We start from the raw sequence: 11673 nt of genomic DNA, 5'->3' as shown, positions 1-11673 counted from the left end.
TTTAATATTTATATGTTGATAATGTATTCTAACATAATTTTACTGTTGCATTCTAACAGAATTTGTGATAGAAATGGCTTGAAGAACTGATGGGAAAAAGTTTGAAGAATGAATTAAAGAATGATCACACTCAATGTTTAAGAATGTTGTTATTTTTTAAGAATTACACTTGTTATTCTTTTAGAATGTTGTTATAATTCAAAGAATCACAATTAATTCTTTGGTATATTATTAGTTCAAGAATCTATTTTGTGTATTCTTTTCAGAATGTATTTACTAGTTTATGATTGACATTATGTTATTCTGACAAAATATGTTAGAATGTAGTTATTTTTCAACCTCGGATTCCAAAACTTTGTTATTATTCAATAATAATCTAATAGAATAAAATTTTGAAAGACCATCATTCTAACTAAAAAAAAATTCTGACAGAATAAATCGGTTATTTTTACAAATTAAGTTAGAATTAAAATTGAATTAATTAAAAAAATCATATTTTTAAAATTAGGAGAATTAATTATCCATAAATATCCGAAAATTTCTTTTAATAATTGTAGTTAATTGTCTAAAATACCCTTTTGCTAAAATTTGTGTGATTATATGGTACATGCTATCCCATTATAATATCATACACTCTCAAATCACGTTCATTGATGAATTCCATCCGTTGGTCCATATTTGTGCATTCTAGCATACAATAATTAGTAAAAACAAAATAACCTAAGCATATATATATATATATATATATATATATATATATATATATATATATATATATATAGTTAGGTTCTTTTGAGACCACCTATATTTTGTGAGACCGTGAGACGTATTTTTTTTATTATTTTTTTATTTTTTATTATTTTTTTAGTTAATTCAAGTTCCGAAAATAATATTTAAAATTTTTTTTTAGATTTTTCCATTTATTTTTCATTTTAAAATTATTTTTTAGAATATGTACAGTGTAATATTATATTAGAATATTTCAAGTATTTAAAATAAAAAAAAACGGGATTTTTTTTTAGTTAATTCAAGTTCCGAAAATAATATTTAAAAAAAGAATTTTTAGATTTTTTCCATTTATTTTGCATTTTAAAATTATTTTTTAGAATATGTACAGTGTAATACTCTATTAGAATATTTCACGTATTTTTCAAAAAAAATGGGATTTTTTTTTATTTTTTTTTAGTTAATTCGAGTTCCGAAAATAATATTTAAAAAAAGAATTTTTAGATTTTTCCATTTATTTTGCATTTTAAAATTATTTTTTAGAATATGTCAGTGTAATATTCTATTAGAATATTTCACGTATTTTTCAAAAAAACAAACGGGATTTTTTTTTATTATTTATTTTTTTTAGTTAATTCAAGTTCCGAAAATAATAGTTAAAAAAAAGAATTTTTGAATTTTTCCATTTATTTTGCATTTTAAAATTATTTTTAGATTTGGTCTTATGGTTTCACAAAATTAGAATGGTCTCAAATGAACCTGTACCTATATATATATATATATATATATATATATATATATATATATATATATATATATATATATATATATATATATATATATATATATATATATATATATATATATATATATATATAACTGCATGCAACCCCTAACCGTAAATCTAGTGTCAGTCGCCACCATCTCCATCCTCCTTCTCCAGCCGCCACCATCTGAAGCATCGTCAGACGTCGGGGTCGCAGGAAGAAACCACCAAGACCGTTGTTGTATCGGGTATGGACCGATCGATGGTGCTGACCGAACCTTGACACTGTCACTGCCACCATTCGGCTGTTTCACTGAGTTGCTGTTGCCATCTCCATTCCTACGATCTCCGGTCCCACCACCACCTCCTTCCATGGATGTGACGAGCTTGCTGCCATGGCTGTTGACGGCAGAGCTGCTGACGGGGACTCGAGTGGGCATTTCTTCGTCGTCGTTGTTCCTGATGTACTTGGTGGTTCGAACCACCTTCACTTCTTCTCTCCATTCTGTTTGCTGATACGTCGCCACCACCGCTCGATCGGCTGCCCTCCGCCACTTGTTCCTTCGTGGTTGGATTGACGTGGCGTCACCACCACGCGACTGTTCCACGGTAACCGGTATTCTCCGCCGCTATTAATGTGGGTGTGTGTGTGTTTCAGTCGTGTCTCACAAGCTTGAGGGTATCTCGGATTGCTGTTGCCGAAAACCCAACGAAAAACCACCATGGTTATCAGCCATGGTGGCTGCCACCATTTACCACCACCGGCCACCACAAGGTGGTTGTGTGTGTATGTGGTTATTAATGAGTATGTGTATGTGTGTGTTATTAGTGTTTGTGTATGTGTTAATTGGATGGTATTGTAATTTGTAACAAAATGGAATAATGAAAAGAAAATATGTCGCCACCACCATGAGGTGGTGGCTGGCGATGTGCCTTGTTTGGTTTGTGACTCGTTTGGATGTTTGGGTAAAGGGACGGCTAAACCCTAATGGGCCCAAAGAAACCTTAATGAGTCAAATGAGACTTTAATGGGCCCAATGAAGCCCTAATGGACATAAAAGCCCAACCATTTGATTAATGGGCTAGTATGTGGGTTGATTTTAGGGAAATTATCGGGACCCGCACTTGAATTAATTAACAGAGTCAAAATATTAAATTATAGTCATTAGCAGATTCACTTAAGGCAATATGGACTTAATGGATTAAGTCCTTAATGGGTTAAGTCATTAATGGGTTAATACTTAACCCTAATCGTCATTTCATGTGAAAACCCTAATTTCACATGGGTCGTGAGTTGGGCCTTCCTATTGGGCTTTGGCGATTGGACTATTGATGGATATCCAATAACAAGTTAATGGACCAAAATAATTAGATGAAATTTAGGATAAGGCCCATGTGAGGACTTGGGCCCAATTTGGAAAATTAGGCCATAGATGGGCCATAACTAGGACTTTATGATTATAATATTGGGCCATGGGAATTGGATTGGAATAATTGGATAGGCCTTAAGGAAAGACCACGTAGAGGTATGGGCCCAATTTGGAAATTTGGGCCATATGTGGGGCTTTAGCCCATTATTTGACTTTTGGGCTTTTGTAGTGTGAGTTGGACCTTGGGCTTGGAACCTAATTATTAATTGGGTATTGTTTGATGTTGATAATTCGAGGATCTATCAACCAGCAGCTGGAGTTTTATCTACAAGACTTCAGCAGTGCTAGGTGAGTTCTCCTCACTATATCAATAGGGTCTAAGGCACCAATGTCGGCCCTTATCGGATTTGCATTCGGATTTATTGAATGATATGTTGTTGATTACATCCTATTAGTTAGGATGGTTGCTATGTTAGTGATTGGTTAGATCGGTATCCTGGGTATAGGAAGGTTGCCATGATTAATGATATGTTAGATTTGTATGCTTAATTGTTTATATGTATGTGCACATGTTTATTGGTTTGAGGGAAAGGGTTGAGGCAGGTCCTGTTGTGTGCAGTAGGCCAAGACACCCTGGGCGGACTGGGTAGACTACAGGCCCATGTCGGGCAAAAATATAGTTAGGCCAAAGGCCCAACGAGCGGTCCGGATAGGCTGAAGGCCCCAAAAAGGGTGGTCCAAACGTGTCAAGGGCTCGGAGAGCAGTCCATATAGACTAAGGACCGGGATTCGATCCAGTTAGATTGATGGCTCATTATGCATGTTGTTCTGTATTTGTTATATGATATGGTTATAATTGTATGGCGTTGGTATTTTAGAGAAACTCACTAAGCCTTTGATCTTACATTTATCAATTATTGTTTCAGGTACTACTGATGATCGCGGGAAGGCGAAGGCGTGATCGTATAGCTCCTCTTACCTCATGATTTTATGATTTGATTTCGGGGATGCTCTGATACTTCAACTATTTTGAAAACAAATTTTAATAACTTAATGGTTTTAAATGTTTTAAAAAGTTTTAAATTGGCTTGAATTTTAGGGTTATTACAAGTTGGTATCAGAGCATTGGTTTGAGTGAATTGGAGGAACCATCGTGTTAATCCAATCTCAAATCAAGGAAAGGATTTTTGAAATGATTTTTAAATGGTTTTCAAAATACTAAGGGAGGATGCAGAGTGTACGATCAACCGGGGCCAGTAAGTTAGACCCCAAAATATCATATAGTTATTTGATATTGTGATATGTTAGAACAGCATGCTAGTATTAGGCTAGGGATCTTTAGGAATTGCATGATAGAATTGTCTGATTATATGATGCCTGATAGCCTAGGGATTTCCTTATATGAAATTGACATCATTACTATGGTTGCTTAGTGTATGCATCACAATTGTACATAATTAAGATCTTATAGCCTCAGAATATTTAATTTGGCCTTATATTTTGTTCTTGTTTGACTGGGAGCTTAGGGTAGGATTGGATATTCGAAAGTCTATGGGGCCCAGCGTTATATATGTATAGCATACACTAACGCTGCAGGGTTGGTGGAAGTTTCATGGATGGGTGGGTCGTGAGAGGCCGGGAGGCTAGTTAGGAGATATTTAGCAGAGAATGTGACATCCCCAAAATCACGGCCAGAAAAGATCGGTTTCATTTACGCTTTTAAAATAATTTCAGAGTAAATCCTTTTGATTTAAAAGAGTTGCGGAATTTGTTCCCAAAAACAAAATATGATAAAATAATATTTACCAAAGCATTTCATAAAGAAATGTATTTTCATTATATAATCAAAACTCGAGATGTCATGTTCCGATACAGACAAAAAAGCATAAACAACAAAAGATAGACCATACAACAGTTACATATAACAACTGGTCTAATAAACAAAATAACTTGATGATTCATCCATCTTATGCCCTCGCGCCACTACCTATAATACAAATAAACTGAGTGGGTCAGGCTTGGGAGCCTGGTGAGCATATAGGGTTTTCAACCCGCAACAAATAATTATATTTACTTTTACCAACCAACAATAACCCGATTACTCATTCCCGTTATCCTCACTTTACGTCCCTAAAACAACATCTATCTCAAGGGACCTAATCTAGGATTTTCATCGGGACGGACGTTACTGCTAAAGGGTTTCCTCAACAATAGATGTCCTAAGGGAAACCATGAGGGGGATAGAGTACACCGGTGAACACTGTTGGATAAGGTGTCTAAGTCCATAACTATTTCTGGTATGTACTTGACCCGACCCGGCATGGTCCATTTGGGTTGCATGGCACCATGCAATTGGATAGACTAAATGAGAGAAATAACACTTGGAGATTATTAATATATTATAAGTTCTAATATATTAATAATATTATTTGATTAGTTTGATCAAGAATTAATTTAGAATTAATTAAGTGATCAAAAGATAACTAATTAAATATATGGGTTGATTATGTAAATCATCCATATCTTGTATAGTGGGCTAAAAGGCTCCATGGACTATCAAGTTGGGTTCCACCCATAGGATGCTCCATGGATGCTCCATGGGAGTTACAAACCCATGGGTCATGGAAATGAAGAGTCATGACACATTAGGGTTTAACCCTAGATGTGTCAACACTATATAAGTAACATTCTCCACCCAAAATCGGCTACACTAAGAATCAAGAGGGCTTGGCCGATTTTGAGAAGTGAGTATTCTCTCATAAGTTCTTCCAAGAGCATTTGGTGTTGTGTGAAGCATTTGAGGCATCACACTTGGGGTGCTAGGCTCACAAGGTTTCAAGGAACACAAACAACAACAACGTAAGTTATTCTATCTATACTTTATGTTAAAATTGTTCCCCATGTATGCTAGATAGGAATATAACCTTGGAATTCAACTTTGCATGACAATTAGACAAACATAGATCCAAGGTTATTAGGGTTGCATGTACACTTAGAAAGTGTTAGAATGCTCAAAACCCATCAAACACATCGTTCACAACACCTACAGGTTATAAGTCTACTAGTATTCCACAGGACTATCTAGAAAGAGTCTGTGGTCGTTATCCATACTCCGTTGAATAACTAGATCAACAACAACAACAACATCGAGGCCTCTCATCTGTTTATCACACATCAACTATCTACCCATGTTCTACCCAACATATTAGTAGATAATATATATATATATATATATATATATATATATATATATATATATATATATATATATACATAGTTTTAAACCTGTATAGTATTCTCATTCAATACATATTCCAAACAACAGATGAAACACATACACATAATACGTATATCATAGAGAATAAATCATATCTATGAGATAGAAGAAAGTGAATATACATTCACACATATAACCAACAAAATATACACATAAAATGTATTTCGTATAAAATACTTCGTAATAATGCGTTAGAAGAAAGTAGCTACACACTCACTTGATCAGAAGATGATCAGACAACACTACGACTTGTAGAAGTATATTCTTCGGTAGATCTGGAAGATCTTCACAAAAACCGGGCTTCTCGCGGGCAGAGCTTCAGCTCAGGAATTGTACTTCTCGGGATCTTCGGAGCTTCAGGACTTGCTTCGGGGCTCAGGAATGATATTGGGGCTTCATGGTATAAGTTGCACACAAAACGAGGTAAAAACGCGAGAGAAAGGAAGAAATGAGCAATAGAACTCGGCTGCTCTCGACATCTATTTATAGGGGGATGAACCCCCGAATTACGCTGGGTGTAAATTAAGTTACGATGGGCGTAATGTGGATAAGATCGCTGACTCCCCCCCTTTGGATAATATCGGGTATTTATAATTAAATTTAATATTTTAATTATTTAATAAACTTCAAAAATTCATATCTTCTTCATACGAACTCCGTTTTCGACGTTCTTTATATCCACGCGTAGATGAGACTACACTCTACAACTTTTGTTTAGACTCCGTCGGCTAATTTTGAATTTGTTTTTATTATTTATTTTTAGTAGGCCGGGATAGGAAAACTCCGTTATAAATTTATAACTTCTTCATCCGTTGTCCGTTTTCGTCTGTATTTTTACCGTTAGACTACTATCGACGAGATCTTCAATTTTCGTTTAGATTGTGTCGGCTAAAAACTGCTCTATCTCAAATTGAGTATTCGGGTAAGTCAAAACTTCGAAAAATCATAACTTCCTCATACGAAGTCATATTTGGGCATTCTTTTTATGCACGCTCTTAGTTTAACGTATTCTACGACTTCCGTTTACATTACTAAGGCTAAATACTGCTCTATCGTAAATTCAATATTTACGTCATTCAACGTTGTCGGTTCTGTCGCGAAACTTCGACATGCCATAACCTCTTCGTTATAACTTGGATTTCGGCATTCTTTATATCTCCGAAATCCTTATTTCAACCACTACATCTTCATTCAAAGATATCGGGCTTATCTCACACTTTATTTTTGACGTTTATTTTATTCTTAATTCATTAAATTATAATAATTAAGAAAATAAACACATAAATCACATAATACTCAAATATTTCATCATTAATACTTCAAAAAGAGTTACAAGGGTTAACCTAGACTATTATATCAACAATAATGCCTAGCCTGGAAACGCGGGCGTTACAGAGAAACATGTACAATGTCAGCATATTCCACAACTTCCTAGCTATAAGACCAAACTTTTGGTGAGATCCGTAGAGCCGAGGAATCTCAAAATTACAATCACCGAATCAACTCTATCAATATGCTTCCTGAGACCGAGAACCCATTAGATATAAACTTCAGAACCCATATTTTAGGAATAGAATTCATCCATTCATTGAACCCACCCTTTGTATTTGCCTAAGAACACCACCAAACACGCGGAATGTAGTTCTCAAAACACATTAATCGCGAATTTCAACCAAATTCCAAATCCATAAGATGTATGAAACCTTAAATAAACCCTTGACTCCCTGATACACCATTACCAACCACTTCTCCTACGAGCAAAGATGATCAATCCAAAAATTGTCACATTGCATCTAACCCTTATCAACCCGCAAACAAAATAGATTTATAATGAAAACACTCCGCAAGAGACTTTTTGATGCATGACCGATACTCCCAACAATCCTTAACTGCTCATTTTATCCAAACCAGTTAGTTCGTGAGTCTCTCAACTTCCAACAATGCACTAACACCCAAAGTACTGCATGCGGAAGAAATAACCAATCATGATTACTGGGCCCACAACTTATGTCTGGAATGCTCCCGGTATTATGCCAATCTTGTCGACATACCATCATTTACTTGGAAACTCATGTCCAACACAACGGGACCTAAAGATACTCAACCTTATTCCACCGCCTTGCAGGAACCCAATCAACGTCCATCTCAACACTAACTGAACGCAACAATGTCATACTCTTTTACCACATACAATTCCTTTCACAATACAAGCTACTACCAACGGAAAATCTAATGAAAACATGGTCACGTACGACCTGAGAATAGGACAGCCGGTCATACTCCTGTTCCAATTCAAAGGCTATAACCCAAATAAGAACCATGCATATAATTCAAACTAAGTGCTCCATTGCTATCTTGTCCAGCCCACATACGCCCCTCATGACAATATCTAATGAATTTACCATAATACACGTCGTTAGGGAACCCATAACCTTACCCAAAAAGGGCAAAGTACCAGAGTTCTAACTAAATGACGAACCCCAATCATTAACAGAAGACTCATGAACGATTGAAATAAGATCCTCATGCATCGATTGAGACTGAGCAGAACCCATCAATACGTAACTATCTCGATAAAACTATTAAGGTTATCCATAAATGTTGTTAAGACTCTAGTCGGATCCATCTAAACACTAACTCGTGTTGCTGGTTGGTGCCACGTGTTGCTTCTGCCTTGGTTCACGTCATCTTGTTGATAATTCCCCGCCATGTTACGTGTCGCATTTAGGTGAATCCATGTGTCATGATCACATCGTGCCACCTCGTTTGTTCTCTTGAAAGGGCCGGTTACCCGACATGGCCACGTGGTGCACTCTGGTGCTGCCACGTCATCAACGCAGTGTAATTTTCGTAGATCTTTGGACGGCCATAACTTTCGCATACGAGCTTCGCTTTCGATTTTCTTAAAACCACAAAATCCAATTGAAGAGCGTAATAACTTTCATTAAGGTCACAACATCTAATTCTTGATCTGACAAAATTTCATATTTAGACTGGTTTAGACTGTTAAAGTTCGTGCGAAATTCATAACTTTTTCATATGAACTCCATTCTCAACGGTATTTTTATAGACAAGTTCACATTCACGATATCTTTAGTTCTCATTTATATTGTTTCGTCTAACAATCAACCGATTAGAATTTCGATTTATGTACCCGCATTGTTGTGATGAAACTTCGAAAAATCATAACTTTCTTTTACGAAGTCAGATTTGGATGTTCTCTATATGCACGCTCTCGGTTTAACAACTACTATGAATTTTGTGTAGATCATTTAGGATAAAAAATAATTTATCAAAAATTCACTTTCTTCGATATGCAGAGTCGTGCCGGTTTAATCTCGAAACTTCAAAGAAGCATAACTTCTTCATACGAAGTCGGATTTCAGAGTTCTTTATATGTATGGAATCCTTATCACATATACTATAATTTTAGTTAATATTATTTATCCTAAATAATCATCTATCAAAAACTTATTTTATTGCTCATAATATCTTAATTGACTAGCCTGAATCTGCACATATTATAATTTTGCTTGTTAGATTAATGTGAGTTTTCTCACTATACTATGTATGATATTGTTTATCTCTTGTATGTTAGAATATATGTACCACTAGGGTATGTTATGCTTGTAAACTAAGTAATATTTGTTATGTATGTGATTGATTGATTGTATGATACTATCATGTGTCGTAATTGGATGTGTATTTTTAGTATTGGTTTATCGCTAAGTGAATATCGTAGGGATTGTACATAGTAATTGGATAGCTTGTGAACTCTGTTCTAGGCCTCATCGAATGGTTCTTGTCTGATTTATTGCTATCGGGTAGGATCATCTCTTTGATTGTCTATCTTATTTTAGCTATGTATGATTATGCATTCATAAGACGACCTGCCAATATTAGTAATAGCCATGATATGGTTATGGACGGTCGAGAGCCAATGGTTGTATGACGACTGAGAGTCGATGTCAATCGATGGTTAAGATTCGGATAGGGTGCCAATGGTTGTTATGTATGTTGATACATATGTATGATAAGGATTGTTGTGGATCAGACTTAAAGTTGAGAGTCTTGCTTTTATGTAATGTATGTATGGTAAAATATGTGGTATAATTGGGAATTCACTAAGCTTTATGCTTACATTGTTAAGTTTAGCATTTCTCAGGTTGTTCGAGAAAGGGGCGCGATGTGACTTTTTATTCGCATCAAAGTTTTAGTGTTATTAACTTCCGTTGGTGTTTGTCATACAACTCTCTTAATATGATTTTTTTGAAACAATGGTTAATATATTATGTTTTCAAATTGGATTTGTATGTTTATCCTGGTTTTAAAAATGAAAATTTTATTGTGAAAATTTGGGACATTACAAACTTGTTGTAGTGCTTGCATTGGTCGTATTGAGTGCGTTGATCACATTCTTGTGGATTGCTTGTTTACGAGATATGTTTGTGAAAAAAAAATCACTAGTGCTGCTTAAATCATTTGAATATCAGCAACATCGGAGACCTTCTTAGTTTCGCAAACAATCCAGGAGGCTACCCTCGGAAAAGAAAAAGACTTGCAGTTGTTTGTTATGGCCTCTTATAGAGTCTTTGGAAATTCATAAATGAGAGGATATTTCAACAGGTGTTTACTAATCCTGTAAAGGGGTGCATAGTATTAAGTAGAGGTGTGCATCAAACCGCATAAATCACTCACACTATACCAAATCACACCACATTATGTGGTTTAGAACTAGTGTGGTGCAATTTGCGGTTTGAAATTCTGTTAAACTGCATTATGTGGTGCGGTTTGTGGTTTCCCATTATGAAACAGCGGTTCAAACTGCACATCATATATATACACATATATATATATATATATACACACACACACAAACACACACGCACACACACAACAAGAATGGGAGTATTAGGGACGTCACTTTTTGCGACGACAAGATCAATAGCAGCAACACTAGACTAGATGTGCCCCCTTTCAATACTGGCCCTTGGTTCAGCAGATAATTCAACGGATAGGGTTTGTTCCTGTGAAAGGCAACAGAGGCGGCGATTTTAGAGGCGATATGTCACCGCTATAGGTCTCGGTCCGTTGACCAACCTTGGAGGCTTGGACCAAATCCTGGCCCTACGATTCTCACCTGATCCAACGGTTGGTGATCTTCAGAAAGGGCACGTTCAGTTCCCTCCAGTATGTCTCCGCAAATAGCCCCTTTGTCGCCGCTATTGTGGTCGCCCCTTTTGTTCAGCTTCGTCTTTCGATACTCCATTTCTTATGCAACTTCAATTGCGACTTCGCTAAATGTTCTATCCGGCAACGATTTGCGACATCACCGGTGACACCACTGCTCTCAACCGGCGATTGACCTCCAAAGCCGACTCCCACCACCAGTATAACCTCCAAATCTGACTGCCACCTCCATTGCCGACTGTACCTTCAATTTCGACGTGGTATCTCCGACGAGGTTTGTTTTCTCTACCCATTTCTCTTTCTTTTCTTTTCTGAACACATATAATCACCACCGATTCCGATTA

This window comes from Lactuca saligna, chromosome 8 (assembly GCF_052625555.1).
Source record: "Lactuca saligna cultivar CGN05327 chromosome 8, ASM5262555v1, whole genome shotgun sequence".
NCBI lineage: Eukaryota > Viridiplantae > Streptophyta > Magnoliopsida > Asterales > Asteraceae > Lactuca > Lactuca saligna.
This window is presented reverse-complemented; position numbering follows the sequence as displayed.